Genomic DNA, 6,830 nt, shown 5'->3' with positions numbered 1-6,830 from the left:
TAAAAAATTAAACTTCAGGAAGGTTTACTTTTATTGAATTAAAAATATTTTTTTCCTTATTGTAAAAATAATCCTTCTGGTGTTCTATTACACAGTAGGGTAACAATAGTCAACAATAACATATTGTATAGTTCTCAACAGCTAGAAGAAAGACTTTTGAATGTTCCCACACTTATTTTTTTTTACTAAGATCTATTTTCAATTTTTTTTAAAAATTTTTGACAGGCAGAGTGGATAGTGAGAGAGAGAGACAGAGAGAAAGGTCTTCCTTTGCCATTGGTTCACCCTCCAATGGCCGCCGTGGCCGGCGCACCGCGCTGATCCGATGGCAGGAGCCAGGTGCTTATCCTAGTCTCCCATGGGGTGCAGGGCCCAAAGACTTGGGCCATCCTCCACTGCACTCCCGGGCCACAGCAGAGAGCTGGCCTGGAAGAGGGGCAACTGGGACAGAATCCGGTGCCCCGACCGGGACTAGAATGCAGGCGCCGCTAGGCGGAGGATTAGCCTATTGAGCAGCGGTGCCGGCCTATTTTCAATTAACTTTATAAACGTGATTAACTCTATGCTAAGTAAAGAGTTCAATAAATAGTATGAAAAATAAACTGTTCCTCAAAAGTTGAGACAAGGGCTGTTCAAAGTCATTGCTTCTCAAAGTGTCAATTACACGTCTACAGATTGCCTTTTTTTTTTTTTTTTGACAGGCAGAGTGGATAGTGAGAGAGAGAGACAGAGAGAAAGGTCTTCCTTTTTGCCGCTGGTTCACCCTCCAATGGCTGCTGCGGCCAGCGCATCTCACTGATCCGAAGCCAGGAGCCAGGTGCTTCTCCTGGTCTCCCACACAGGTGCAGAGCCCAAGGACTTGGGCCGTCCTCCACTGCCTTCCCGGGCCATAGCAGAGAGCTGGCCTGGAAGAGGGGCAACCGGGATAGAATCTGGCGCCCCGACCGGGGCTAGAACCCGGTGTGCCAGTGCCACAAGGTGGAGGATTAGCCTGTTAAGCCACAGCGCCAGCCTAGATTGCCTTTTTTTTTAAACTTTTATTTAATGAATATAAATTTTCAAAGTACAGCTTATGGATTACAATGCCCCCCCCCCCCATAACTTCCCTCCCACCGCAACCCTCCCCTCTCCCGCTCCCTCTCCCCTTCCATTCACATCAAGATTCATTTTCAATTCTCTTTATATACAGAAGATCAGTTTAGTATATATTAAGTAAGGATTTCAATAGTTTGTCCCTTTATGTGCTGTATTAGCTATCACAGGTCAGGGAGAACATAAGGTATTTGTTCCTTTGGGACTGGCTTATTTCATTAAATATGATGTTTTCTAGTTTCATCCATTTTATTGCAAATGACCAGATTTTGTTTTTTTTCCACTGTGTAGTATTCTATGGTATACATATCCCATAATTTCTTTATACAGTCTTCAGTTAATGGGCATTTGGATTGATTCTATGTCTTAGCTGTTGTGAATTGAGCTTCAATAAATGTGGGGGTACAAATAACACTTTCATATGCTGATTTCATTTCTCTTGGGTAAATTCCCAGGAGTGTTTCTATTTTTTTTTCTAAAAATATGGAACGCTTCACGAATTTGCATGTCATTCTTGCGCAGGGGCCATGCTAATCTTCTCTGTATCATTCCAATTTTAGTATATGTGCTGCTGAAGCGAGCACCAGGAGTGTTTCTATTGTAACGTATTAATCTATGTTGAGGTCACAAAGATATTATTCATTTTGTACAGTAAGATGATGAAGGTATCATAAAGATAGTATTAATATTAGAGAACAAAGTTAACATTAACCTATAGAAGATTTATGATTTGGTCATTTTCCTTTCTGGGAGGAGAGAGTGCCATGATGTGCTGGTTGGAAACTACCATTGAAGGACAGCTTGTGCTTCGAGAGGAGAGGGGAACATAGAGCCATCAGAAGCATTTAGTAGGGACCTGCTCACTCCCAGCTGACACCTGAATTCACAGACTATGTCCCCCTTCCCTCTCAGCCATCAATCTGTCCATTTTTGTGCCAAGACTGGTCAGCTGTGCTTTCATGGACACACCTCCAATATGATTCAGTTGATGACATGATGTGTGTTCTGGTGTATGTTCTCTATGCCTTTATCCTTGATTTTCATGTCCTGCACTGACTTCCATGGCCCCATAAATGTTCATTGGTGCATATTTGCACATATATCTGCATGCGTTGATTCTTAGAAATGCATGCCTCAAATACTTATTAAGTGCTAGGTGTTAGGGAAAAAAAAGGTGATCCAGTCTTCCTAAGGAGCTCAACTTGAGTAGAACACAGAGGTAAATGTTAAATTTCCATCTCATGTGGTGTAACAGAAGTATAAACAAGCAGCTCCGGCACACAACATAGGAGCTCCTAATTGTATTTGATGCACTTTGTTGGTTCTCCAAGGAAGGGACATTTGTGCTGAATTTCAAAAGATGTATAGAGTTCAAGAAGTAGCAAGGGGCAGAGTAATATATTCTTAACATGAGTGAAAAATATGTTCAAAGTCATTGGTGTTTGAGAGAGCCTGGTGTAGTGAGTGGGCAGCAAGATGTTGTGTAATTTGGGAGCATGGGATAGAGCAAAAGGCTGGAGATAGAAATAGTTACAGGATCCAGGGCATAGAGGGAGTTCTGTCTTAAGCAAAAGATTTAGAGTTTGTGTTGTGAATGATGAGACTCATTGGAGAATTTTGCAGAGTTGGCCTGATCAGCTTTGTTTCATAAAGATGATAGTTGGCTTGTGGAAGATGTGGATTCAAGGGCAGGGGAAGTCAAAAGGTAGAACAAAAAATCACCCCAGTCACAATTATACCAAACAATAGATTGAGGAATTTTTGCTTCCCATATTACAATTTTAACTTCAATTGGTTTGAAGATCTCAGTGGGTTAGTGAGTTTGGAGAAATACTTCTACCAGTGAATACAGTTATAGATATATTAATATCTGGGACCACTCCTGGCCATTTTGTATTCATTTCATGTATAAAGCAACAGGCATATAAGAGGCCACTGCACTAGGTTTGTGAATACTGGTTTCCCAGAGAAAATGCATTGCTGATACACAATGGAAATAAAGATGACAATTTCCTGGTCAATGAAAATGTGTGACAACCTAACAAAGGTGAACCACAGATACTCACATCCAACAGTAATAAAGCATTGAATCAAAGAACCCTATCTAGCCAAGATATTTATAGGGGCTAATGCTATGCCACAGACCAGCCCCCATTTATTTTTCTATAACAGAAAAATACCCTGAAATTACGGGCAGGAAAACTAAAATTTCCATTCTTTTGTATTTTCTTTCTCTTTAGAGACTACAAGCTCTTCTCTCTGGTTCTTTATATAGTTCATATTATTGTAAACCATACTTATCCCATTGTGCTATGAAATACTAGTTTGTTGTTTCTTTATGATTTTGTTTCATACCTACTATCCAACCTCCCAAACTCCTCCCTCCTTTCACAATTCCAAACCTGTAGTTATCACTATTGAAAGTTCAGATTGCTGGCCGGCACCGTGGCTCAACAGGCTAATCCTCCACCTTGCGGCACCGGCACACGGGGTTCTAGTCCCAGTCGGGGCGCCGGATTCTGTCCCTGTTGCCCCTCTTCCAGGCCAGCTCTCTGCTATGGCCCGGGAAGGCAGTGGAGGATGGCCCAAGTGCTTGGGCCCTGCACCCCATGGGAGACCAGGATAATCACCTGGCTCCTGCCTTTAGATCAGCACAGCGCGCTGGCCACGGCAGCCATTGGAGGGTGAACCAACGGCAAAAAGGAAAACCTTTCTCTCTGTCTCTCTCTCTCTCACTGTCCACTCTGCCTATGTAGCCACTGCGGCCAATTGGAGAGTGAACCATCAGATGGAAGGTCTCTCTGTCTCTCTCTCTGCCACTCCTTCTCTCTCTGTCTATGACTCTGACTTTCAAATAAATAAATAAATCTTTAAAAAAATGTTATAAATAATCGGCTCATAGATAAGATTGTCCATAAATTTAAGCTGCTAAATTTAATCAAAGATACATTTTAATTTGTGTGACCTGAATCTCTGTATCATATGTTTTATACTTGTTGGTGGAAAGTTCAGATTGCCTTTTTTATTTTACTTACACATATGAGACCACATGGTAGTTATTGCTCTGTGTCTGGCTGATTTCAGTTAACGTAGGAGTCTCCAGTTCTATTTATTTTGCTGCAAATGTCATAATTTGATTCTTTTTTATGGCTGGATAATATATATATATATATATATATATACATATACATATACTCACGTACAACATTTTCTGTAAGCATTAATAAATGGACACCTTGATTAATTTCTTCTCTTGGCTATTGTGAATATTGCCACATGAACATCAGGGTCCATGAATCTCTTTGATGTGTTGAATTTATTTCCTTGGATATATACCCAGAAATGATTATCTGTGTCTTATGGTAGATCTATTTTTAGTTCTTTAAGGAACCTTCCTCTTATTCTCCATAATAGTTGTACCAATTTGTATTTCCACCAACTGTGTTCCCTTTTCTCCAGTATACACCAGCATTTGTTACTTTTTGTCTTTTTGAGAATAACCATTCTAACTGAAGTGAGATAATATCTCAATGTGATTTTGATGTACATTTCTCTGATACCAGTAATCTTGAGCATTTCTGTTTTCATATACTCGTTGGCTGTTTGTATTTCTTCTGCAAACTGTCTATTCATATCCTTTCTCCTTGTCTTAACCAAATTATTTATTTCTGTTGTTGATTTTTTTGTTTTATATATTCTGAATTTAATGCTTTGTCAGATGCACAGTTCACAAATAGCTTTCTCTAATTTTGTTAGTTATCTCTTCATTTGGTTGGATATTTTGCTGTGTAAAATTTTCCAAGTTCTTAAAATCCCTTTTGTCTTATTTTGCTCTTGCTGCCTGTGCTTTTGGGGTCTTGGCTAGAAAGTTATTGACCACCCTGATGTCTTGAAGTGTTCCTCTCTTGTTTTCTTCTGATGGTTTCATAATTTCAGGTCTTATGTTTAGATCTTTTGTTCATGTTGAGTTGACTTTTTGTATAGGGTGAGAAGTGAGGAGGTCAGGTATAAGTCTTCTGCATTTGAATATCCAGTTTTCTCAGTGCCATTTATGAAAGAGACTGTCCTTTTGCTGTACTCCTTTGCACCTCTGTCAGTGATCACCTTTCTGTAGATGCATGCTCATCAAGGATTTTGGTCTTCAGATTTCTTTCTTTGTTGTGTCCTTGTCTGGTTTTGGAATCAAAGTAATTCTGGACCCCTAGAATAAGTTTTGAAGTCTTTCTTCCCTTCCTATCTTTCCTTTTAAAAAGTGATTTATTAATTTGAAAGGCATAATTAGAGAGAGAGAGAGAGAGAGAGAGAGAAATTTTCCATCTACTGATTCACTCCCCCATATGGCTGCAATAGCAAGGGCTGGGCCAAGGCAAAACCAAGAGCCAGGAACCCCATTTGGGTCTGCCACAGAGGTGGCAGGGGCCCAAATATTTAGGCTATCTTCCATTGATTTCTTAGGTAAATTAGCAGGAGCTGGATTGAAAGTGGAGCAGCCAGGACTTGAATTGCTGCCTGTATGGAATGTTGACACCAGAGGTGGTGGCTTAACCAGCTACACTAAACTGGCCTCTTCCCTCCTTTTCAGTTTTTCAGAATAGTTCGAAGAGGATTGGTGTCAGTCCTTTAAAAGTTTGGCAGTGGAGACATCCAGTCTTTGACTTTTCTTCGTTTGGAGAATTCGGATCTGTACCTAGCACAGTATACAAAAATCAACCTAAATTGGATCCATGACCCAGATGTAAAACCTAGAACTACAAAACTTTCAGAATAAAATACAGGGCAAGCAAAATTGTGAAGGTAAGTGGCCAGCCTTGTCTTGCTGGTTGGACCCAGGTGTGTCATTTTCGTAGTACGTGAAATGTTAACGTTTCTTGGCAAAGTCCAGGTGCACTTAGGTTGGCCATTGGCCACCTTTGTCTATAACACACATTTTCCCCTGCCTTGTGGCATAGAGATCCATGTCTCACAGCCACCCGGACCTTGCTTATGTCCCTCCAATAAATTACAATCTGTGTAATCTTAGATTTGTCCTCTTTGTCCTTCTGCCTTTGGAACTGATTCTCATACACTTGCTTTCTCTAAAACACCAAGAATAGGGTAGGACCCAGGGGTCTGTATTTTCAGCAAATTCCTGGGTCATGCTGCTGCTGCTGCTCTTAGACAATATTTCACAAACCTCAGTCCTAGAATTTCTTTAATTACGATCCTGAATTAATCTGCCAGGGTTGCCATAACAAAGTATTACAAAGTGGGTGCTTAAGCAATAGAAATATATTTTCTCATAGTTCTGGAGGTTAGAAGTTCAAGATCACTATGTCAACAGAGTTAATTCCATTTGAGGGCTGTGGGAGAGAGCTTTTTCTGTCTCTGTCTCCTAGCTTCTGGTGGTTTGATAGCAAGTTGTGCTGTTTTGTGGTTTGGAGATGGAACATCCTTGTTTCTGCTCTCAGATTCACAGGGCATTCCCATTTCTGTTTCTGGATTTCCTCTTTCTATGAATGCATTAGTCAGATTAGATTAAGATCCACCCAAATGACATACCTGGTTCATTACAAAGACCCTATTTACAAATAAGGTCATTTTCTGAGATCCTGGGAATTGGGAATTGAACATCTTTTGGGGGGACATAATCCATTTAATCACAGGTCCCTTAACTATTTTGGTCTCCCAGAAGGCTGAAAGCTCTTTACAGCTGGAGGCATCGTTGTGATCAAGGATGGGTCCTGTTACTAGGGACATCT

General features: G+C 40.5%; 1 non-coding gene across 1 annotated transcript; it reads right to left on the bottom strand.

Moving 5' to 3' along the window:
- Positions 1-1,569: 1,569 nt before the first annotated feature.
- Positions 1,570-1,676, bottom strand: LOC133761254 (U6 spliceosomal RNA). The gene has a single exon (XR_009866054.1). It is a non-coding gene; the product is annotated as a U6 spliceosomal RNA (small nuclear RNA).
- Positions 1,677-6,830: the final 5,154 nt, after the last annotated feature.

This window comes from Lepus europaeus, chromosome 5, assembly GCF_033115175.1.
Source record: "Lepus europaeus isolate LE1 chromosome 5, mLepTim1.pri, whole genome shotgun sequence".
NCBI lineage: Eukaryota > Metazoa > Chordata > Mammalia > Lagomorpha > Leporidae > Lepus > Lepus europaeus.
Note: the sequence above shows the minus strand (reverse complement) of the source record. Positions and strands in the feature narration are given on the sequence as shown.